General features: G+C 41.9%; 1 protein-coding gene across 2 annotated transcripts in view; it reads left to right on the top strand.

Annotated features, from left to right (window-relative positions):
* FASTKD2 (FAST kinase domains 2) overlaps nt 1-24769 on the top strand; it is a 47976-nt gene extending 23207 nt beyond the window's left edge. The window contains exon 12 of one of the 2 annotated variants that reach the window (XM_035007293.1): nt 24017-24769. The gene's annotated coding sequence lies outside the window, so the exon portion shown is untranslated. Of the gene's footprint in view, nt 1-13524; nt 17148-24016 lie in introns of those variants that run through there. The other variant, XM_035007292.1, reaches the window with a different exon arrangement.
* The last annotated feature ends 1081 nt before the right edge of the window (nt 24770-25850 follow it).

Raw genomic sequence — 25850 nt, 5'->3', positions numbered from 1 at the left:
CTATCTATCTATCTATCTATCTATCTATCTATCTATCTATCTATCTACCTATCTATCTATCTATCATCTATCTATCCTGGAGCCAAAAATTGGATACCTTTTTGTTTTTTAAAAAATATTTATTTATTTGACAGAGAGAGACACAGCGAGAGAGGAACACAAGCGGGGGCAGTGGGAGAGGAAGAAGCAGGCTTCCCGTGGAGCAGGGAGCCCGATACGGGGCTCGATCCCAGGACCCTGGGATCATGACCTGAGCCGAAGGCAGACACTTAACGACTGAGCCACCCAGGCGCCCCTAGGATACCTTTTTAAAAAGCTTTCTGAATTTTGCTCTAAAGAATTTCAAGGTTAGAGACATACATCATGTTACTAAGACCCAGTAGGACTATCATGTATACTGCCCGCTGGTTTTACGTGTACCTCGCCCTCAGGAGGTTCTTTCAGGCAGCAATAAATGTTCCCTGGCAGATGAAAGGCAAGACCAGCCCTCCTCTCTTATTTTCTGCTTGTACACCCAGTTGTCACCATACATCTCCGGTTTTCAACTCTGGAACTCTGCCAGTTCCATCTCAGGCAGTCTCTACACTAGGACCCACATCATCCCGAAGAGGGAAAGAATAACATCTAACTTTTGCCTAATTGTTTCAGGAAATCCATTCCTATTTTTGCAAAAAAAAAAAAAAAAAAAAGCAATGAATGGGGGAAAGATGTGGAATTCGTTAAATACATAAAGACTCTGATCTTGTCATAACTTTTAAGTTAAATTAGACAAAAAAGCCAATGCTATCATATTTGGGAAACTTTGAAGTGCTTTGATGTCACTTAGCCTCATCAGAAAATCTCCTGTCTACCTTATTAAATGCTAGCCTCAAAGAAAATCAAAGATAACAGAAACCGGGCAATGTCCTCTTCAGCTCGCGGTTCACATCGAATTGCAACCACGGCTAGTGCCCCTGCTGTAGCCAAAAGGGGGGCCCACGCAGTCCAATCCACAGGGCTGCGCCTTCGAAGTGCCTGCTCTCTCCCAGCTGTCCCCAGGCGGGACCCACCACGGGCATGGGGCTGTAAGAGGGCTCCCTCGCTCCCTCTGTGTCCTCCTCGGGGAGCCCCAGGCTCCACAGCCATCTACCTCAAAGTCACCCTGTGGGCCAGGGCAGGGAAATCAGAACAGGTTTTCCAGGCTCAGCCTCCTACCTTGCCCAGCAATATTTCTTGGGTGACGTGGGTAAACACGTAGCCACAAAGAAAAACAGATGCAAGCAAGGCAGTGCTGGTCACAGTTTCGAGAATGTGGATGTCAGAGTACTTGTGAATTGACTTGCTCACTTTCATAAAAGGGTGGACTCTGCATTTCTAAGCCGGAGTATCTCACCTGGCGCTCTTGGTTTAAGAAACACAAACCCACCAAGACATTTCTAACACAAATCTCACTTTGATTCTCACTTGAGAGCCATATGTGTGGTTTTTTAAATTAAAAAATGTTCTTAATTGTGGTAAATACATATCTTTTGGAACTGTTAAGTGTGCAGTTCAGCGGCATTAAGCACGTTCATGCTGATGCACGGCCATCGCCACCCTCTGTCTGCTGGATTCTATTCATCTCGTAGAATGGATACTGTACCCCCTGAACAGGAACTTCGCATTGCCCTTCCTGCCAGCCCCTGTCAACCACCGTTTTCTCTCCGTCTGTATGAATTTTATTACTCTAGCTACCTCATATATGAGTGGAATCATACAGTATTTGTCCTTTTGTGTGATGGCTTATTTTGCTCAGCGTAGGGTCCTCCAGGTCCATCCATGTGGTAGTAGGTGTCAGCATTTCCTTCCTCTCTAGGGCTGAGTAATATTCTACTGTATGTATAGGCCACATTTCATTTATTCATCATCTATCCATAGACACTTGGGTTGCTGCCATCTCTTGTATCAGTGTGTTGTGGGTTTTTCCCCCCTTAGAAACATGTTAGTCTCTTGAGTGTCAAACTGTTTTAAATATTGGTCTCTCATTTCTAGAGCATTTTCTTACCCTAAAAATGATACATGTCTGTCTCTATTATCTATCATCTCCTCTCCTTAGAGTCTTTAGTTGTTTATTTATTTTTTATTTATTTTTAAAGATTTTATTTATTTATTAGAGAGAATGAGAGAGAGAGCATGAGAGGGGGGAGGGTCAGAGGGAGAAGCAGACCCCCCGCTGAGCAGGGAGCCCGATGTGGGACTTGATCCCGGGACTCCAGGATCATGACCTGAGCCAAAGGCAGTCGCTTAACCAACTGAGCCACCCAGGCGCCCCTTTAGTTGTTTATTTTTTAAATTAAGCATGTTACTGTAGTATATTTTATGTGTCCTGATATCATTTCACTGTGGATTTAATATTTGGAAATAGCACAAAGTCACATAGGGCAAATTTGATGAGCTGAGAGGCTGATTATGTTACAATAGCAACGACCGATTACGAGGTGACACTTATAAGCCGGGTACTCAGTATGTGAGCCCTTCATCCTTAATCTCTTTCAGTCCATACCACAACCCTGTCTGGTGACTATTAACAAATATTAATATAATTTTATAGATAAGAAACTTGATACTCAAGGGCTTTCAGTGACTTTCCTAGGGGTACACAATTAGAAAAAAGAGCAGGATGCTTGGGTGGCTCAGTTGGTTAAGTGTCTGCCCTCAGCTCAGGTCATGATCCCGGGGCCCTGGGATCGAGCCCCGCATCAGGCTCCCTGCTCTGCGGGAAGCCTGCTTCTCCCTCTGCCCACTGCCCCTGTTTGTGCTCTCTCTCTGTGATAAATACATAAACAAACAGACAGAGCTAGATCCACAACTCAAGTCCTTCTGACCCCAAAGCACATGTATGTATCATTACATTATTTCTAGAACTTTCCTGATGATTACATTTCCTCGCATTCTTGATGAAAATACAAATTCCTGGGCCCTTTCCCAGATACACCGAATCAAAATCTACAGAGAATGGGCCTGAAAAAGTGACACTGCTTGACATCATGGCGTCTCCACCATGTTTAGGTTAAACCTGTAACATCATGTAACAGGAGACTGTGTTGTGCAGCTCAGGGCTGCAGGCAGTTCCAGCCACAGACACTCAGAAATGTTAGGAGCATCAGTCATTGGAATGACAGTAGAGGATTCAAAGTGACTTCTTTGAAAGACAATACTTACTTGAATGTTCTGCTGTATAGTCATTAAAATGAGCAGCCTCACTGCCATGTAGGCACAACTCACGTTAGGATAAAGAGATTGCATTTTATAGTGGAAAGAGTAAGACAGCCCTGGTCTGGGATCCTGGGGAAGTCTCGTCGCTCTTCCGAGCCTTGATTTCTGCATATGTAAAATGGGGATGCTAATGCCCAATTCGAAGGACTATTGTATATATTAGAAATAAACATATATACCTTGTCATGTGATAGGTGCTTCATAATTGGTAGTTCTGGTAATGATAAAGCAAATTTTCCATGGCGATTGTAAATGTGAGCCGCAATCCTTGGCAGTGATCATTGTGTAATAAATTAGGCCACCAGGGTTTCCAGTTGACGTAAGTCTGGAGCTGAATCTAGAAGTGTGCAGAGAAGCTTTTGTGGCTTTCTTATGTAGATAAGGGCCGTGGGGGAGGGGGGGACGGGGGAGCTGCAATATTTTAAAAGGAATTTTATAGTGCAAAGAGCAAGAAATGAATGACACTGTCCCCTAGGTGGTGCTGCATCATCGTGAAAAGGCAAGTGGGAAACTTGGTATTTTTAGAGGTGACTTCCTTGTGGTTTGAATTTCAAATAAGAGCAGGACAGCTCCCTGGGACGTCTGGGAAAAAATGACCGAGAAGAAAGAGTCTTTTTAGTAGGATTGAGTGTACAATACTCTGGCCCATGAGGCCCCATCAGGTCTTGGGTTTGCTGTAGTTGGAAACAGGAAGCGTGGTCAGGCCAACTTTTATTCATTCCCTGTTGGAGCCGTGACTGATTTTGACAGATCGAAAACCATTTATAACACTGCTGTGGGGGATAGTTTAGCCTGGGATATTAGGTCTGGCCCCTGTAGGGACCGAGTATGGGATTGGAGGGATGTGAAGATCCCTGGAATATTCAAATATATATGCTAATGAATTTTCACAAGAATAGCCCTTTATTGTTCTGTGCGTATCACTGTGCATTTCTCAGCTACCCTTGTCCTTTCCAACCTCAATTTCTGGGCAACCTATTTTTTATTCGGCATCAGAAGCAATAGCATCTGGGAAGTGAATCTGATGAATTCTGTCTGGCAACCAACATCCTTCAGACTGCCAGATCCTGGGGGGAGAAAACCGAGATGCTCAGGAGTTGGTTCAGGGCCAGATATACCTGTCCTTGAGGTCCCAGTGATGGGGGAAGGAGGCTGGCCAAATGCGGAACTTCTGAAACTCCACTTCCTGAGTTCATTTCCATTTTGGCAAAATGTGACTTCGGTTTCCAAGAGAAAGACTTCGCATGTATTAAAATGTCTCAGTTGCTGAAGTTGCTTTGTGTCCTCCACTAAAGCCTTCTGCCATCAATCCCTATCTCCCAACACATTTTCAAATGTGGTGTCTTTGGGAGGTAACCATAGCAACAGAGCTTATTCAGAAATGCCTGAATCTAGGCAATAAAGGGAGAGGCAACCCCATGGTATTTTTCCCTGGAAATTCACAGGACACTGTTGATTGTAATAGTTGCCTCGGCTGAGTACTGTTAGCTATGTTCTAGGCACTGTGCTACTTTAAGACATTTGATTCTTAGGACCACTCTCTGGGGGTAGTCATCGTTATCCTTTTAAAACAGCTGAGAGAACTGTAGCACAGAGATTTTGGTGGCTGCTCTGTGGTTGTACAGCTAGTGAGATCCACTGGGGCCTGAAATCAAAGGGCCACCGATATGCCCTGCATGGGTTGCCTTGCAGGGAAAGCTGGAGAGAAGTCTTTCAATGTCTATTTTGCAGGTAGTGAAAGTGAGTCACTGAAACATGGAAATTGTTCAAGGTAACAGCTGCAGAACCTCTGCCCCCATCTCACTAACACCCTTCTGTTATATGTAGCTCTAGAGCTCCCAGGGTTATCTTATCTGATGCTCAGAGCGAGGCTCTGTGATGACCGTATTTGTATCTATTTACAGATGAGGACACTGAGACATGAAGAGGTTAAATGACATTTCCCAAGGTCACAGCTATCATGTTGAAGAATAAGAAACCAAATCCATCTCTAATTTCATATTGACTTCCTAGATTTGGTGCTTTAAAAATATTTCATCTCTCCATCCATCCACCTATTCATCACTTTCATAAGAATTTATGAAAGAATTAAGTACCTTATATTATGTATGTTTGACAAGGTTTTCAGGATTAACTTTAATTGAACAGAGATGAATTTCACTATAAATATGAGACTATCCTTGACCTGTGTGCTGTGGAAATACTGTTTATAAGTATAAACTTTTATATGTCAGAATTACATATCCTAATGAATCTAAAAATCCATACTTCATGTGTTATAGATATGAAATCATATTCATCTCTGTAAATTGCCTAAAATGATAACAGAGAAGGATATTATGCTTAAAATATTTGATTAAGTCAAAAAGCTCATATATTCTCAAGAGAAACATGATCTGTAATCCTAGCTAGAGCCACCTGCCATACAGGGAGCCGAGGGTATAGAGAGGAAGGGAGAGGGGATGGTTCTCATCCTGGAGGGCAGGGCTTGGACTCACTGTTCACTCAGTGAAGTGTAACCATGACTCATGGAGTGATGCTCCAGAGACCTTGACTCAGAATTCTCTTGAGATCTTGATGTGGGTCCTTTGAACATGGCAGGGCGTGGAGATAGGATCCTGACTCTAGCCTGCAGAAGCCCAAAGGCAGGAGACCGCCTGGAGCTGCTTCTGTTGGCAGAGCCAATGCAGAGGGCAGTGTGACAGGGCTCTAGGCTTCCAGGTTGGGCTGGGGAGGGGAATGGCACGGATGGCTAATACCTGCTTGAGTCATCCCCGAAAGGCATCGCCCTAGAGGACTTTCTGCCAGGGCGCGGCAAACCCGGCAAGGAGAGTGCGTGTAGTGTTTTCACAGTCAGCCTGAGAGAGCACTGTGGGGGTAAGGGCGGGGACACTGTGGTGTCAGAGGGCAGCACCCAGTGGAAAGGGGGATGGTCGTGTCTCTTAAGAACCCCGCAACACTCATGTGAGGAGGAGCCAGCATCTGTGCAGCCGACACACCAAAGGCATCTTCACAGAATACAAGGTCATCAGTTAATAGACCCTTTATCCCTTGTCTCTTGTCTCTGTCCTGGCCCCGCGGGAGCCAAAAGTAGCACAGCGAGTGGGGCAGGGGGACTGGGAGAAAGAACAGGGTGGACAAACAGCAGAAGCAGAGACTCGCTCACTACTGAGCGGGGAAAAGGAACCTTAAGTGGGCGAGGGATTAGAAGGCTTTGAGAATAGGTGAGTAGATGAACTTTTAATACCTGAACACGAAGCTGTTCTACTATCCGAGGGTGACCAAAAGCGCTTCAGTGCGTGTCTGAGCTGTCCTTGCTGGGGGAGGAGGGAGAGCGAGCAGAGCCACAATGGCGGGCAGGGGAGGGAAGAAAATGGAGCCACCTGCAGCCCCACGCCCCATCTGGCCTGTACAATAGGCTGGTTTCACCTCCCAGTAGCCTCTCAGGGCCATGATAGATTTTCAAAGGAAATGCTGGATTTCCTTTCCTTGCTCCTTCACCCCCAGCAGCGAAGCTCACTCCAGAATCCATATCCTATGTGTTTTTTTTCTTTCAACTTCTGGCTAAAGAAGAACCTCCTGCCCTCTTCTGCTTGGCTTCAGATTTTCCCGTGAGGATTACTCCCAGAGAGAAAGGATCCTTGTTCCATCGCTTGCAGGCCAGAGCTGTAAACTCCCTCCCAGGAACTTTGGAGGGCCTTCAGGACGAGGCTGGAATCTGAAAGGGGAGTAAACATGACTATTAGAAAAAATGATCCCTTGCGATAAAACATCCTCTGATATTGCTCATAATAGCATAGAACGTTACGTGGTGCAGAGCCCAAACATGAGGTATTCATCTGCAATTATTTGTGCTCACCAGGGAAAGGATTTTTTCCTCTGTTTATTGCTTTATTCATGATTAGCCAGCAGTATAATGATAGGGTTATAATGATAACAACATGAAGAATGAAAATGTTCGAGGTGCAATTTGCAAGCAAGATGCTAACCCTAGAATCCCTGAAAGTTTCAGAGGCAGGGAGTCTGTAATCGTGTGTGTGTGTGCGTGTGCGTGCCTGTGTCTGTCTGTCTCAGTGGAGAGGAGAGGGGATAAGTTTATCCTGAATAAGGAGTGGGTAGGAGCAGCCCGTGTGTCCTTCTGTGTCTTCCTCAGGCTGCTTTGCATTCAAGGTCAGGAGTGGCCCTCACAGGCCTTCTCTTTACCTTCTATCCCTCACGCAGAATGAGAATTAATCATTCCCGGAGCTAGAATGATCTTTCCTACTTGTAAAAATCCATATGGAATTGTTTCTGAGAGGCAAGATTTCTATCTCAAAAGTTCCAGAAAGTTCTAGCGTTCCAAGGGCTGACCTTGAGTCCTCAACATCCCCTTTCCCACCTTCTCAACTCTGGAACAGGGTTTGGTACTATGGCTTGTGACTTTCCCAAGGCTCCTGGGCCTGCTCTGGCAAATAGAAAATGTATCCCCTCTACCTGAGGAAGCAAATTCTTTTGAGTATCCTAAGTCATGGCAAATCTTCATCTTTTGTATTTGGCTGTTGTTTTCACAAATGGTTAAAACTCCCTCACAGCTAACATTGGTGAATGAAGTTGATAAAACTGAGTAAAACTCTTCTTGGCCAAAACGTAGGCTTAAAGGGATGATTTTCTCCTAAGATGTAAAAGCTAGCTCTGGCAGCAGTTCCAAAGGAAAAAAATGTACCAAATATTTTGAACAATGACAGCATCATGGGAATGAATATATGGTGAGTTCCCAGGAAAACTATTTTAAGCTCAAACCCACATATATAATATATAAAACACAATACTAGCCACTGTCTTTTAAGCTATTTTCTCAAAGGTTAATTAAATAAAACAATCCAACTTTGATGTATATGTTATTATGCCCATTTTCCAGATGAAAAAACCCAGACTTAGACTCACAAGCCACGTGACTTTGAGCAGGTTATTTCGTGTTTCAGATTTGATCCAGGAGCCATACATCATGTATTCCATAACTTTATGCCAATCAAACAGAGGACAAGTCATTTTCAAACAAATCTCATCAATTTTCTCTCATTTTTATACTACAATATGAATGTGCCGGTACATTACACATACGTAATTTTTTTTTCATTTTTGAATTTCATCATAGATAAGACCCTCCTTCCCCTTTCTTTTTCTTTTTTTCTTCTCCTTTCCTTTCTTTTCCTTTCCTTTCCTTTCCTTTCTTCTCTTTTCCTTTCTTTTCTTTCTTTCTTCTCCCCCCCCCCCCTCCTCCTCCCCTGTCATTGTTGTCGTCTTCTTCTTCTTCTTTTGTATTTTGAACTGTAGAGAGGCAGGGGAACTAGAAGGCCACTGGACTGAGAATCAAGAGATCCGAGTCCCAGCCTCCACCTCTGTCATTTAACTTCTTCAGGTCTTGGTTTCCTTGCCTGTATAACGAGGAGGTCACATAAACCTTCTCTAAGACCTGAAGCTCTCCATTCTTTACAAATGATTCACAAAGCCTAGATTTCCAATTCCAGCTTTTGGCCAAAGGTCCTCCCCATTGCCCCAAGCTCCTAGGTGAGCAGGCCATCCTCCCAGAACGAAGAATACACAGTGCTGTGTAAATCAAATTCACTGCAAATAAACAGTTTTACACAGTTAAAATGCTGGTGTGTGGGATTTAATGAGCTCCAGATGCCTGACCTCTGGAAAGAAATGATTTGGGGAACTGTAGCTGTGGAAGAGTCGAAGGGCATCAGCATCTGGTGTGAGTTACATGGAGTGAAGGGGATCGACCACATTTTTGTATTATTGCCAAGCTGGGGAAGGCGGAGATACCATGGAATCTGTGTGCTCACCTTCTGAGATAATGCTGACACTCTTCAAACTTTCAGGAAGTTGTGGAGTCCAGTGGATCCTGACTTCCTTGCCACAGTTTTCCCTGGCTTTTCATGCCCTCAAGACCATTGGGCTTTGGGTCTGCTCTGATGAAAGCAGGCTCTCTTGTTGCATGTGGCAGGGACTTTGCCACTTGTACTAGTTTTGCTTGACTCTGCTACTCCTAAAGGATCCTGCCTAAAACCCAGATCTGACAGGTCATTCCCCTTCCTTATTTAAAATATTCCGACTCCCCATTGCTTCTGCACATACTGCATGCTGACGAGTTGGACCTGGACCTGCTCCGTGAAATTATTCCCCATCCTTGGCATCCTGTGCTCTAGCCATGGGGGTCTTCAACATTCCAATCTCACCTTCCCAAGCATTTCCACATGCCTTCTACTCTGCAGAATCCCTGCACCAATTCTCCACCTGGAAAACTCCTAAATCCATGTAGCTCACACACACTTTCCCTGGGATGTCTCTCTTTACTTGTTCCTGCCCCATTTGTGGTAGTCTTTGCCATTTCTGTGTCCTGATGGCCTTTCGATGCAGTTAGGGCTAGAAAAAAAGATCATATACTCTCCCCTCAATAAATCAGAGAGCTCTTCACGAGTGCACATGTGTTTGATTCTTCCTTTTATTTTCTGGAATAGAGTAGAATTGGCTCTTAGTCAATGTCTAAGTGAACAAATGAAGGAATGAAAAGAAAGTCCCGGAAACCAGAGTCTCAGTCTTTTAAAGCTTCTCCACCATGTTTCTCTGATTGTCTTGTACACAGTAATTTATGTCTAACAAGGGTTCTGCCATACTTACATCCTTTTTGAAGACTACTGTTCAAGGAGAGGAAAAACACTAGCATTCTTCCAACCTCGAGAAGTTGCTACAAAACAGCACAGAGAGGAACAAACAGTAGACTCACTTGGCTTCACAAAATGCTGTTCCTCCTTGAGCTCAGTGAGCATATGGATGTACCCTTGTCTTAGAGATACGCTTTGAATGCAGTCATTCTCTGTGTGTAGTCTTGCAAACAAATAGGTCTCACAACTTGGAAACTGATCAGAGGCAAAAATGTAGGTCTTCCTTCATAAAATAGGATTTCATTCTGCTTTTTTTGTCTTTACCTTTATTTCAATTTATTTTCTAAACCCCAAGACACCCAAGGTACGAATCAGCATTTATCTTCTTGACATCAGATTCTAGAAAATAAAGAATATTCATATTTTGGAGATTCTTAGTACTGGTTATCTGAAATAAAAATTGAGAAGAATTGAGAGTAATATTTTAATAGGACATGGTGGCTTTCAAATACCTGATCTCATGTGATCCTTACAACAGTCTTGTGAAACGGACAGAGCAAAAATTTAAAATCCTGTTTTAGAGGTGAGGAAGCTGAAGCTCGCAGAGCATAAGTGACTTGTCCAACCAGCTAGCACCAGAACCAATTAGGATTATGTGGGTACCCCCACCTGCCATTGCAAGTATTTGTGAGAAAGCACTCACATTGTCACACATGCTTTTGCCTATCTTTCCAAGTCTCTAACCTCCCAACACAAACAGACCATGTTGGGAAACTCGCTACTCAAGGAACTTCTCTGGGTCATTTTCATGGTCTAATGAGAACATGAGAGAAGATGTATTGAGAAAGGACAATAGTGAACATTGACCATTCACTTGATTAAAGGTTTGATGCAGAAAGTGACTGAAGTTACTTGGAGGAAAAGCAGATTGTGGGCCTGTGCCTTTTTATTTTATTTTATTTTATTTTTTTGTTTTGTTTTGTTTTTAAACTAGGACTATCTCTTTCTCCATTCTCAGGGAGATACAGACAGTGATAAAGAATATAGTGATTCCTTTATTTGACTAACTGGATCCTTTTCAGAAAAGGTGAGGGTAGTAAATGTGTTGGGAACTCCATTAAAAACAATGGACAATTTAATATTCGGCAAATTGGGTGTTCCCTGTTTAGCTTCTCTTGTTAGAATAATGGAATTTAAGCATTTAGAATATAACTTGTTTTGAAATGATGCATGAGTTCCCAAAAACCTTGTTTAACATATTGCTGGAATAATGCATATGAGATGGTTAAAAATGGAAGTAGGAAAAAAAATCCCCAACACCCTTAGAGGAATTTGCAATTCATAAAGTTACTGACAATTTTGCATTATAGTTGCCATGGTAACCATGCTAGGCTTCTGCTCAAATGTTTCTCAGAAGGGGAAGGAATAGTATATAATAAGCTCTTCAAGTGTAATTTTTTTTTATTGTAGTTGAATTAGTGTGTAATTCTTATGTGAGTATTTTAGTAATCCATGAACACGCACTCTAGTTACGGTTCGGATTTCTTATCTCTGTATGCTTAAGCAGTGTATGAAAAGTTGCTGGCGACTAGCAATGCTTGGTAATTAATTATAAAAAATAATAACAAAAAGCATTACCCATGGTAATTAATTATAAAAGTGAAAAGCATTTCAAACTTGACTGTAGTAAATTTCCTAGACCAAAGCACTAGCTTGCTTATTGATTCAAAGTGCTTTCAGCCAAGCATTCAGGCTACATTCACAAGTCACCCCTGGCCCCTTCCATCCTTTTTTTCAGAAGAGTCCTATATAGTGAATAAATGAGGACCAATTAGACCAAAATAATACTTTCATTTGGCCATTTGGATAGGGAGCTATTTTAAAATGGTAATTGACTGTGTGTGTGTGTGCGTGCATGTGTGTTTGCGTGTGTGCACGTGTATGCTTTGTTCAGCTTCTGTGGAGCCAGTCGAACAGCTGGGGCGGAGCAGTGCATATCTGGACATGGAGCTAAGGTCGTTTCAGGTTTGATTCCATATGGGTTAGTCTTGAATAGAGAAGAGATCCGGGCTTTGGAGTCAAACAGGCCTGGATTGCATTCTAGCTCTGCATTTGACTAGCCGAGACCTTAGGTAAATCCCTAAACATTGGGAGCCTCAGTTTCTTCATTGGTGTGAGTGGGATGATTGCAGTGTTTGTCAGAATGAGAGATAGTTGGACATGAAACACTTGGCCCAAAGTTTGGCACAGTGTATTCGCTGCCTATTATTGCTCTAACCCATCTGTGCAAGCTTCATGTCTTAAAACCACACACATTTAGTATCTTATAGCGCTGGAGCTCCCAAGTCCAAAATGGGGGTTAGCAGGATAAATTCAAGGTGTTGGCAGGGCTGCCTGCCTTTCTTCTCTCCCCAGAAGAGAATCTGGGTTTTCCTATTGTTATTGCTCTTCCAGCTTCAGGGGCTGCCTGCATTCTTTGGCTCATGGCCCCTTCCTCCATCTTCAAAACCTGCAGTGACCGGTCAGGTCTTTCTCACGTCTCTTCAGCCTGACACTGACTGTTTGCCCTCCTCTTCTGCTGTTAAGCTTCTATGGAGCCAGTCTAACAGCTGGGTCAGAGCAGTGCATGTCCGGACATGGAGCTAGGGTCGTTTGACCTGTGCCTACCCAGGTCATCCAGGATGATCTCCTGATTTTAAGGTCAGTTGATTAACAACCTCAATTCTCCCTTGCCGTTAACATAACATATTCATGGTTTCTGAGGATTAGGACATTTTTGGGGGTGGGGGCGGGGGTCATTATTCTGCTTAACCATACACAGCAAGCACCAATAAATGCCAACTGTATAATTTTGTGTCATTGTTACTATTCATAGTATTAGCACTAGTAGAATGTTTACCACCTAATAGAATTTTTTACCACCTAATAGTAGAATGTTTACCACCTAAAACAGGAGTTGGTAGAACAGAGAGAGCTGTCAAAGTCCAGAGCTGCCTGGATCAAATGTTGGCCTGTGTGCCATTCTTTATGGCCTCTCTGTTTTCAGACAGTCACATTTCAATGGATTTCGGTGGGTCCTGGCCGATGGAACCCATATCTGGAGAGTCACCAGGGGACAGAGTCTCATTTCCCAAATGTCTTGCCTTGATGTGTTTCTAATTATGAGAAGCTTTATTTCATTAACACTGATTTTTTTTAAATGGTCTTCTCAAACCACACCAATTCTTAAAATCTAGGAATCACCTCTCAGGAGGAAAGGCTTCCAGGATCTCGATGAATGCCTGGAGGTGACAAAGAGCATTTCTTGGTAATATTCTTCCAGGAGACGCTATCCCCACGCTAGTGCCTGTCGGCCCTACAGGAAAACAAGGTGGGAGGGGCTCGCCTGTTGTCTCCCTGCACTGTGAACAGGATGAAAGAGTGTTGATATTAGTACGAAGGAAAGTATTCTGACCAATGTTCCACCCCAGGACACTGTGACCAAGGGGGATCATGGAGCTACAGGTCTGGAGGTCTCATCTGCTTGGGATGGTTCAGGTGGGCCTGTAGGTGTTGTCAGGCAGATGGCTGAGCGACCACCCAACTCCTTTCTTCCCTTACGAATTTTTTTTTCTCTAGCTTTTTCTCTCTCTCTGTCTCCTAGGTGGGGTTTGCATTATTGTTCACACAGTTCTCTCCAGAGCAATCAAGCAGCTGGGACATCTGTTGTCACTGTCTACAATGGACGCATCCTCTACGAGTTTGAGATGCTCTGGCTTCACTATGTAGACTGTGGTTTGGAGGAGCAATTCTGAGTCACCACCACTCTCTCTAATTATTCTGTAAGAAGGTCTTATTTCTATTTCTCCTTTCCTCTCGCATCTCTATGTGTTTATTCTAATTGCTTTTTTAATTCCCTGACTCTTATTTGGCCTCTGTTCTTATAATTTGGGCCGACTTCAACTATTGTCATCTTTTTGGACTAGTTATTTCCTCCTCCTTTGATTTAGTCCATATATTTTCTCAAGAGAATTTAATGGGAATTCTTTTATAAGCAAACAACCACTCCTCCAAGTTAATTTTTTTCCAATTTGATTTGCATAAGGAACACGTGCATGAGTTCCTAGTCTTGTGCATTAGCAAAGAACAGTCAGTATGATCTAAGGAACCTGGGTGATTGTCTCTTTTTGCAAGAAATCTACTCATGAATAAATACAAGAAATGTACTTATTTGCATTTCCCCTACAATTTTCCTCCTTAGTTCTTTTACATTTTCTGTGCTGCTAATGTACATAATCCCTACTACTAGGGGAACTGGCGGGACTTTGAAAGAATGCATTTTGATTTTGTTGATTTACATTTTACCCAAATTGACCCTCTTTGAAAATACAAACTATCCTTCCTGTTGCAAAAAAGGAGATAAATGTTGCTATTTACTGGTAGTAAGATAAATGGGAAAGAGGAAGGATATTCTAACTAAACTTGTGTTCTCTTTTACTTAGGAACTAGGACAGAATCTTGGTCTCTTCAATGTGCATATTCAATAAATGCAATAGCAATTCAATAAGTTAGTTGATATTTAAGTATATAAAGGAATGTTTTAATTTCTATCCAAAGGATGAATTTCAGGGACTTTGCTTTGGAAAGCATCTATTCCCTGCTTGTTTTCCAGCTCTTGGGGATATTCAGTTTTTCCCAGTCTTTTGGGAATATAACTAGAATTTACTTAAGTTCCACTTTCTAATCTTATTACACTTCAGGATCTCTACATTCTCAGTTTCTGGATTTAAGTTGACAGATACCAGGAATGGACTCTGTCAGTCATCATTGTGGCTGGAATTGTAAGACAGTGAGGTGAAATTGACGTCCCTGGTGTAAGATTAACCCACCTGGTAGTCCCAGCTCAGCCATTTACTAGCTGTGTGGGCAAATTTCTTTACCAGGGTGATCATAACAATCATCCAAACCAGGGCACTTCTAAGGGTGAAGTGAGTGTTATCAACAATTATGCCAGGACAACAAGCACAAATCAGGCCAAGCCAGGATGCATGGTCCCCTGGCTGTTGGCAGTATTAGCTCTTTCCTCTATAATATGTATAGGAAAATGTAAACATTTGAAAAATACCCATGTTATAGGATGTTGTAAGGAGTAAATGAGGCAATGAATTAAGAGTGCTTAGCTCAGAGACTGGCATATACTAAGGGTCAGTAAATGTTAGTGAACTAACTATACATCCCCAATTTTTCATGTTCCTCAGGGCAATCTGAAACATTAAATACTATCAACAATTAATATTGATCACTTGCTTATTATACAGAACTCACCAAAAGCTCTTGAGTTTATTTCTTAGAACAAGTGTGCCATTTTCCTGTTTCCTAGGAGTACAATGTAGAAGTCTCATCATCCTAACCCCTTGACTTGGTGAATTAATTTTCTATTAAATCCATTTCATTAGAATGCTGTATACTGTTTTGGGTTTAGATAAAGGAAGAAGCTATAAGCAGCTCTCAGTTTTGGTTGAGAATTTTACAGTGCAATCTAATCACCCATGGAGAATTTCTTCCTCTACTAAAGGTTCCTGAGTAGAGATCTACTTCAAAACTGGATTTTTGCCTGGTTTTGTCAGAGGTTAGCTGTGGTTCAGGAGGCTTCTAATGTTGCTGTTCTTGCAATAAAAAAAGCTTGTAATTGTGACCAAAGATACTTTTCTTTTTTCCCAAAGATACTTTTTTGATGCTTTAATTTTGTGCAGTAAAGAAGCAAGAATTGGAAATATTAAAATGTCTTTAATGCAATTGTGATAAAAACTCAGTTTAGTTGCACAGAAATATTTGTTATAACTAAAGAAGGGTGGATACCTTGAAAAATACTTCATGTTCACCAGAGAAGGATTCTGAAGAACGCATTCCCAGAGCTGCTTGATGGACCCAGTAAGTGTGTGCTTGTTTCTACTTTTGTAAGTTATTATATTGGACCTTGTGGAAATCTCAGGACAAATGTTTTCTTGCTGGCATAATCTAGTCGATAGTTGAGTTATTGATGACTAGTCTCTGTTAAGAGCCCCATAAACTAGTTTCATTAATTCATCCATTCATCTATCCATCCATTGATCTGCACATCTGTTCAACAAATATTTATCAAGCCTACTATTACATGCTAGGGGCAAAAGTTTTAAACAAGCAATATTCAGTTTTTATTCTGTGGTAGATTTGCAACACTGGCTCCATTTCTCCACTCCACCCTGTTGGCTATATAACTTTACAGTGGTCTTCTATTTTGATTCTTGTCTCAGACATGAAACTTACTTTGGCCAATGAGTTGTTGGCAAGCATGGCATTAGCAGAGGCTTGAAAGCAATTGTGCAATCAGGCTTATTCTCATTCTTACCTTCTTCCTCACCATTAGAACATCTGTGCTGGCTTGTTGGATGATTAGAGACTTGGAATAGAGATGAGTTAGCCTAGTCATTCCAGCCAAGAATATTCTATTTCAGCTGCAGGCCAGCTGACCCCCGTACATCGATATATCTCCCTGTACCTGTGAGATGTTTAACTGAGACCAGACAAACCACCCAGCCAAGCCCAGCCAAGATCAGCAGAACTGTCTGCTCAAACATCCCAGAGGCACAAGCAAGAATTGCTTATTGTTGGGTGGGCACTGAAGTATTGTGGTTGGTTTGTAGTCAGCATTACTGGGAATAGTTAATGACACAGCTTCAAAGACTCTTGTCCTTGTATCTTTCCTCCTTGACAACCACACTTCCATTTTTTCTAAGACATGTTGCATATTTGCCCACTGAATGTTCTCACACATTCTACAATAATTTCTTTGGAAGAACAAAATAGCTGCTTGGAGGTATTTACTTCCATGGGTATATGCTTCAGAAAGATTTGGATTGAAACTGCAAAAATCCTATGAGCGTCTATGAAATGGAGGAGATTCATTCACTTATCTCCCATTTATTGGATGCTTGGGTGCTGACTCTGTATCAGACACAGTGCTGGGCATTAGGGAATGGGAGGGAGCAAATGTACGTAAGCCTATTTGTGCAGACTTGGCATTCTGCTGGAGGATACTCTAAATGAGAAAATAGACAACAAACAACACAATATGGAAAGTACTAATATAGAGGGATGAGCACAATTTTGTTTATTTTTAAATCTAGAGAGACACACCTTTAAACAGAAACACTTAAAGAAATACTCTATTAAACCTACTAAACCAGGTTTCCAGTTACAGAATGAATAATTCACAGGGATGAAAGGTACGGCATAGGGCATATAGTCAATGGTATTATAGTAGCATTAGGTGGTGACAGATGGTAGCTGCAGTTGGTGAGCATAGCATAACGTACAGAGTTGTTGAATCACTATGTTGTACACCTGAAATTAAGGTAACATTGGTGTCAACTATACTTTGATTAAAAAAAGAAAATTAAAATATCCTAAAAAATGTTAAAATATAATTATATTATTCACTCATTCATTCAATGAATTCACATTGAACACCTGGTCTAGACAAAAGAGCGAACCAGCTGCTTGGAGGCTATAAAGAACAAGTCCTTTAAAAGGCTTATAATCGAGAATGGGACACCAGCAAAAATAATTAATATAAATCGGAAGGAATTACGTTCTAAAATGGAGGTTTAAAGTATAATTTAAGTGGAGAGCAAAGAACAATTAATTCTCATTAGGAAAATCATGGAGTGCCTTAAGGGTGCCAGGGAATTTAAGCTGGACTTTGAAAATCTCTGATTTATATCTACGCAATACAAATAGTTCTATAAAACAAAGGGTATCAGGATGTGGTGGAGGACTTAGATCACTGGCTGTAAGATTTGGGAAAGTGAAAGCTAAGGGATGCTGCAGAAAAAGAGAACCTTGGAATACTGAAGGCTGGGGGCCTGGGTTCTCTCCTTGGCAGTACAGCTCATTCGTTGTATGACTCTCACCAAATCAGTTAGCCAGTTGAGTTTTCTCATCTCAAAAATGAGTAAAGGGTTTCTGGATGATCTATACAGACTCTTCTAGCTTTAAGACCCTGAGTAATCTAATTAAATCACTCATCGTGTACTTAAACACAATAAAGTGTCCAATATTTTCCATTAGGGATAAGCCAGCATGGGCTCAGTTATTGGGTGTTGTGTTTAAACTCATACAGTGTGAATATTTCATACATTTCAGTTATTCATCTGTGAATACACTTCAATCTTAAGTAGCACATTCAACATGATGGAAATTGTATTTTGGGGAGTGTCAGAATCATTAGTCCAAGTGAAACGGGGGAGGCTTGTGGGGAAGTTGCATTACAGAGTAGAGCATCAGGTGGCCCTGGGTTCGAGTGCTTGTGCTATCACCAACAGTGTGATTCTTGCATAAGTCACTAAACTACTCTCTGCCTCAGTGTTCTCATCTGCAAGTGGGAATACCAATCCTGCTTCATAAAGTGAGGAGCACAGAAGGTAATATGTTCAATGTTACTCATTGATAGTTCATTGTGGATAACGTAGGAGTGAATAAATGAGGTCTCTGTATGAGGGTATCCCTCCTTGTATATGAGATGTGTTCCTGAAAAATTATATATGACTTGGGTTTTTTAAAACCTCTTTCATATTTGAAGTGTACTGTTTTAAAAGTCCCCACTGTGACTCCTCTTCCCAAACAATTTGTTGTTTCTTAGATTATGTGAAATTTGAATTTATAAAGCAGAGCCATTATTTTCTTAAAGAGTGGATTATACAACTCCTCTCAGTGTGGAGTAAACTGCTAGTTGTCTACTCAGTATTCACTTCCCCCTTCTTTGTAAATAAGATATTATTTGAGGCACCAGTGTGCTCAACTCAAAGACTTCGTTTCACAGTCCTTCTTACATACAAGGGTGGCCAATGTGGAATAAGCTGAAGGCAATAGGTAAGGCATCAAGAAGAGCTCCCTTTTACCCATCAGGAAGAATCCCCCTTACTTTGACCCTTTTCTTGTTTGGAATGAAGGTTGGATGTCTGGAGACCCAGAGACATTTTGTGGCTTAGAGAATGGAAGTCCTACACTAAAGGTGGTGGAACAGCTAGACAAGGTGCTTTGTGATGTGGCAGATCAGCCCTGGACTATCCATCTTTGGACTTCCCTTTCTGTGAGAGAGCAATAACCTTCTATTTTGTTGAAGACTCTGATTTTTTGTTCTTGATATGAGCAGTTTATTGCAGTTCCTAACTGATGCACCTATTGGTGACATTGTTAAGGTCAGTGTGCTGGGGGGAGAGTGTGCATGTCAGAACCAGAAATCAGAGTAATAATCATACCTGAGCACACACCCTGCCCCCCGCCCAAGCTAATCATCTGAACAAGATCCTACAAGACTAACCAGTTAATGTTGACAATACTGTTGTTTGTAAAGTTTATTAAACACTCACTTAGATGCTGGGGAAGCATATAGGAAGGATATGTAGTCTAGTCTTGAAGGACCAGGGAATTCTTCATTGGGAAGATGGTGTGTATGCTGGAGACTAAAGGAAAGCAGTAGTTAGCTACTACAATCAAGGTGAAAGGAAGTGGGGAGGGCAGTGGGAAAGGCATTTTCAGCAAAAGGAACAATGTTTGCAAAGACACAGAGGTAGAAGTGAACTATGTCTACTTGAGCGAACTGCAAGTAATTAGTCCATAAATGGGACGTAGTGTCAGAGGAAAGGGATAGGGAGGTAGCAAATAAGGCAGGAAACTAGTCAGGAGAGCAGATCAAACAGACATTTAAGTCCACGTTTAGGCAGTTTGCCCTCTTCTAAAAAGGATACACTTCTGCTTTCAACAGTCCATTGTGATGGCATGGAGGAGGAAGGATGGGACAGGCAGGAGTTGGTTGTGTCAGTGAACCAGGTATGAAATGACAGGATTACACTAAGGGTGTGGCATTGGAAACATAAAGAGTAGACAGATTCGGGAGATAATATGGGATGGAACCAGTAGGACTTGATGAATGAGTGGCTTAGTGTCAAAGAAGAGCCCTAGGTTTCTGACTTGGGATCTGTGTTAGTGCAAATTTGAAACTCTCATATTTGCTGCCTCATATAAGAATCCTAAATGTCGGCTTCCTATTTAAAAATGAGCTTGGTCACAATTGGCTTAGTGAAAATTAAATTTTATTGATAAGAAGGGCAAGCCATCTGGCTGTTCTCTGACTGGTTGATATCTATTTCTCTGGGTATAATAAAGATGTAACCTCTGCCACAGGAAGCTATTACCTGATATTATTTATTTCCTGATAAAAAGGAGCAAATCATGCCTGGACATCTGTGGAAAATGAGTTTCTAATAAAGCCAAGGTAGTTAATGTCTAAATGGGAGTTTCTCTTGTAATGATAAATGTCTACGCTGTTGAAATAGTTTCCATAAAACTCAGTAGGTAAGAGGGTAAAGATACTGTGTAATTGTCAATGAGGCAATAAAGGGATGTTTGTTTATTGGGTTTATAATCAACAATGAACTCTAACTCTTACGAAAAATGAAAATGTTTTGGTGTACCAGTTTAGCAATAGAAGCTTCTGTTTCAGAAAAAAATTATATTTTAATATGTATTTAGTATACCATTCAGTGGGTAATAGAAAAAAATATGGAGGGTGCCACTGGGAAAAACAGCAAATGGTGACCATGTGTGGGAGTACAGTGCTAATAGCTCTTAGAACAAAAAAAAGCATATTGCTGACCATTAAGTGTACACAAAAAGCTGTTTTTCTCTAATTATTCTATATAATTTTTGCTTATAAAATCCTTCACTGCTAAGCTGCTGTCTGTATCAGTGGACTGCTAGAGTGTGGCAGCAAGAGGTAAAGTACACCTTTACCTTGACTACCTGGTTGTTTTTCTCCCTTAAACACCATGATGAAAATAATTAACTGCTTCTTTGGCATTGAATGTCATAGAAACTCATAAGACCAGTATGCTAAAGATGAATATGTCACACTCAATTGCCGTCCTTGTCTTGGGTGCTCTCTAGACTCAGGTTGGCTGTTGGTGATCCTCTAGAGGTCTTAGTGATCACTGAGCTCCAGGGGGATGTGTGATTATCTTCCACTGACTATGAGGGGGCACCAACAGGGGTTCCTTCTCTTGGAGAAAGTTATCTAGAACCAGTCTGTATTAGTCAGGGTCAGACCAAGCTACTGTAACAAAGAGACCCAAACATACTATGGCTCTAAAACCCTAGAAGTTTACTTCTTTTTTGCATAACAGTTCAGAGGTGAGAATGAGAAGTGTGGGATAGGTGGATGGTCCTGCCCCACCAGCAATCTATGGTCTCAGGTTTGCTGAGACTTGTTGCTTTGCCTTCCCCTCAGTTATTGTCCACAGCTGCATGGTCAAAGCCATGCCATAAGCATCACATCCTCTTTCCAGCCCAAGGGAAGAGGAAAAGAGGGAACTGAGGGGAACCAGTGTCCATTTAGAAGATATAACACAGAAGTTGCTTATCGTCTTGGCCAAAATATCATCATATGACCACACTTACCTTCAAGAAAATCTGGAAAATATAGCCTCTAGTTGAGTGGCCAAGTATCCAGGAAAAATTCAGAGTTTTCTAGTACTAAAAGGAAGATGGGGAAAATAGTGATATGGGGGGCATATGGTAATCTCTGCCACACAGTCCTTTTGATCTTTAGTAACTGCTGGCTTTCTCTGAGATGAGTTTCATTTTATGAGGTATTTGGGAAGGGGTCACTGTATCTTACTGATGATGCCCAGATGGTGACTGTTCATTGCTGAGAGAGAAGCCATTGGAAACTACATATTTCAAGTGTCATGTTTAAACGGATACAGTTTGAATATTTCATACATTTCAGTTATTCATACATGAATACACTTCAATCTTAATGTAGCAAACTCAATATGGTGGTAATTACATTGTCTATCATATTTACCATCCTCCCTCAAACTATATCCAAGGGAAACCTAAAATATATGTTGAGAATTTTCCTGTATTGTTCCACAACCTTGTTCCTGGAACATGACAATTAAGATTTGCTACTAAGAAACAAATGATGACACTTGAAATTGTATGGGGTGCTTTGTTTACTTAACACTTAGAGAAAATATATTAAGACTACATTTGTATTTCAAAATGGAAAATTTTGTTTGTATTGAGTCAAATGTGCCTCAGAGAATTTGGGTTTTTGTTTTCTTCTGCAATGTTAAAATGGCAATTTTCTGTAGGGTTTCCATGACATTCCTTAATGGGTTGGGACTGATGAATTGAGAGGGCCAAATCTTTGGAAGTTTAGGAGATACCAGGATTTTCTATCTGAGATTCCAAAAGAACAATTTGGGGTCTTTCATGGCTCTTCACAGCACTAACAATATTATCCATTTAGAGTATGGTTACCTATCTTTCTCTCCAATAGACCCTGAACTCCTTGGGAGAAGGACTTTTCCAACTTTGTGTCTCCTGGGCCCAGTGCACACTTGGCACAAGGTTGGGGTTATTTGAAATGTTGAATGAATGGATGAGGGAGAGGGCAAGTGGGGCAACAGGAGTTGGAAAACCTTTCAGCTTATCAGGATAAAAGGAGGAAAAGACGGGCATGGATACAACAAGTCCAAGGAGCTCCTATCCGATGGCTCTGTTTTCTCATGAGGTATGAAGAGCTATCTTCAGTTGATAGTGAGTTGGGGCAGGGGGATAAGAATTTTGAGAGAGTAGAAAACTTTGAAATTGTTACTTGGAAAACACGAGACAATTGATGGAGAAATACCTGGCAGGATTTGATCTCTTTGACTTCTAGTCCCATCTTCTATTTCTTACCCTCTTTTCCCCTATTGTCTCCTTATCATCACTGATTAAAGATGCTCACATGCTTGCATCTTAAACCCACACCCCCCCCCCAACAACCCTAAGTCCCTCTCCAGCCATTGCCTTCTTCCACCTCCCCTTCAAGGACAAACTCCTAAGAAGATTTTTGACTTCTCTACTTTTCCTCTTCCCTTTCCCTCTCCCCCACAGACTTCTCTCTATTTCCTTCATCAGAATCATTCTCACTGAGTCCTAGTGATGTCCTTGTTGCTAAATGCAGCGCAAACTTGAAGTCCTTATCTCACTTGATTTCAGAGCAGCTTTTGACTACTCCTTCCTTCTTGAAATATTTCCTATTTTTTTGGCTTTTAAAATATTTGTGTCTCCTATTTCTCTATCTGCTCCTTTCCAATATTCTTTTCAGGCTCATCTTCTTCTGTCTGTCCTTAAGAATTTGTATTCCTCTCCTCAGGGTTTTGTCTTGGGCTTTCTATTCTCAACCTACATTACCTTGCTGTACAATCTTAGTTACTTCTGCATCTTCCGTTATATCTTTATGCTGATGACTGCCTAACCCACATCTTCAGCTCACATACTTCCCCTTGGCTCCAGACCCATATATCTAGATGCTTCCTGGGCCTCTACATTAGCATGTCCTATAGAACCTAATCTCATTGTTTCCACAACTCAATTCATCACCATTTTTTTGACACCTGCTCTTCCCCCGTATTCCCTAGGTTAGTCAGTGGCATCTTCCCCCATTTGGAAGACAATCCATAAATCAGACATCATCCCTACCTGCTAGCTCTCCATCACCATTATTTTACCTCTTAAAAGTCTCTCATGAAATACTGCCACACATTACTGGACTCTAGGCTAGCCACATACTTCCAGTTCATTGCCTCTCCAACCCAAACCTGCATATTGCAACCAGTGTCCTTTCTGAATGCAAATTTTATCATTTTCTCCCTTGCTTAAATTTTAAAGATGTACCCTTTCCCTTCTCCTTTTGCACTTTTACCAGGCTTATACTCCTTCGTGATTTGACCACTCTTCATCTTTAACCATCCCCCCTCTGGCTCTCTAGACTATATGCAGACTGACTTCTTTTTAGTTACTTTACCATACCATGTTTTCTCTCATCTCAATGTGATACTTTTTCTGTCTGGGACTCTCTTTAATTGCTCTCTCCTTCTCTGCCTGGATATCATTCATTCATTCATTCATTCATTCAACAAATATTTTATTAATATACTATAGCATTAGTGACTCACTACTAGGCACTAAGGATAAGGCTGGTGAATAAGATAGAGAAGTCCCTGTCCACTAACATCAGGACTGATGCTGTTCTAATCAAGTTTTTGTGTCTTCTTTCATAACAGGCATCCAACTAAACCTCATTTGTGGATTCTTCAGCGATGCCCAAGGAAAACTTTTCACTGCATCCTTCCTTAGGGAAGGATACTGGGTGGCTCACAAATCAAAATAAAAGCTCAGTGATGAGGCTTCATAGGAACAATATCCAAGAAAGCTCTAGGATCTCAGGGTCAGGAACCCTTGGACTGGTTCCTCATGTGCAAGGATGGTGTCTTTGTGCTTACAGTTCCTGAGAGTGCTTCTTTAGCTTCTAGATGTGTGAGAAACCTGAAGCATGTTTCTCAAGCGGAAGCTCCAGACTAAGTCAACAGGTTTTTTTCACGGGAAGACTGGGCTTGTGTTTCAGTCTATTATCTGTGCAGTGTCCTGGCGTGGTGGTTTGCCAAGCACTGTCTTTCCAGTTGTTACATTCCTATGAAGCTCAAGAATGCAGCCCACTTAGCCACCAGGGCCAGGCAATCAAGGGGCAACCCATATGTGGATTGCACGGGCCCAATAACTTTAGCTGGGCAGCTAGAGAGTGTAGGGGGTAGGGCACACTCTCTGGCTTCAGAAAGGCAGCAGGAAAATATATTGACAACAGAGCCTGCAGGCTTCAGGAATGCAATGGGAGTGCCTTGTCTGTGCCTGTTTACCTGCTTTAAGCTGGGAGACAGAGAACCCTGCAACTGCTTGCCCTTGGCAGCCCCAGCCAGGGAGCCACGCAGTACCACAACCACCCATGCTTTCTGGCTTCAGCAAAGCAGTGGGATAGTGCCACTCTGGTCTTTTTTTTTTTTTTTTTTTTAAAGATTTTTTATTTATTTATTTGAGAGAGAGGATGAGAGGAGAGAGAGAGCACATGAGAGGGGGGAGGGTCAGAGGGAGAAGCAGACTCCCTGCCGAGCAGGGAGCCCAATGTGGGACTCGATCCCAGGACTCCAGGATCATGACCTGAGCCGAAGGCAGTCGCTTAACCAACTGAGCCACCCAGGCGCCCCCCCCCTTTTTTTTTTTAAAGATTTTTTATTTATTTATTTGAGAGAGAGGATGAGAGGAGAGAGAGAGCCACTCCAGTCTTAAAAGGGAACAGGAGGGTGCCACCTCTGAGCTCGTCCACCTGTACTAGCAGGGTAGGTTAGAGGGTGCAAAAAATGGGGTCTTTCTCTGCCTCCATCTCTAGGGAGAGTTTCAACTGTCCCCTACCCCTCCAGCAGGTATTTTTTAGATTAGTAGATAATCCCTTTCACATACAGTCTAGGTGTGTTTTAAATTGCCGGGTTTTGCTGGGTCTTGGGATGAGTGAGATGCACGTGCACATGAGCTCTTTAAAGGGGGACTCTCCATTTCCTATAATACTTTGGGTCCCCTGGGTTTCTGAACCAGATGTTATAGAAGCTTATCTCTCTGTGCAGATCCCAGGTATTAAGGTGCCTGATGTGGGGCACCGAACCCTCACTCTTCCAAGAGAAGCACCAGCGTGGTGACACATGGGGTGGGGTTTTTGGCAAGACCATGTCTCTGCCTCCCCTACCCACATCTTGATGTGGTATTTTTGTCTTTTGTTGTGGAAAAGCAGTTTACCCAGTTTTCAGATCTTTTTCAGAAGAAAATGATCCATATGTAACTATAGATCTAGTGTGTCTGTGGGAGAAGGTGAGTTCAGGGTCTTCCTACACTGCCGTCTTGCGGAAGTCCATGGAGAAACACCTGCTCTGGTTAGGACTTTTTATAGGTCAATAGGGTATTAGGGCTACATGGACACTAAACAATCCTATAACACCAACCCTTTATTTTTAAGATGAGGAAGCTAAGGCCTGAAAGTGGTTATCCTGTCCAAAAGGATATGATGATAATGTT

This window comes from Mirounga leonina, unplaced genomic scaffold, assembly GCF_011800145.1.
Source record: "Mirounga leonina isolate KUSES-001 unplaced genomic scaffold, KU_Mleo_1.0 Mir_151, whole genome shotgun sequence".
Taxonomy (NCBI): domain Eukaryota; kingdom Metazoa; phylum Chordata; class Mammalia; order Carnivora; family Phocidae; genus Mirounga; species Mirounga leonina.
Note: the sequence above shows the minus strand (reverse complement) of the source record. Positions and strands in the feature narration are given on the sequence as shown.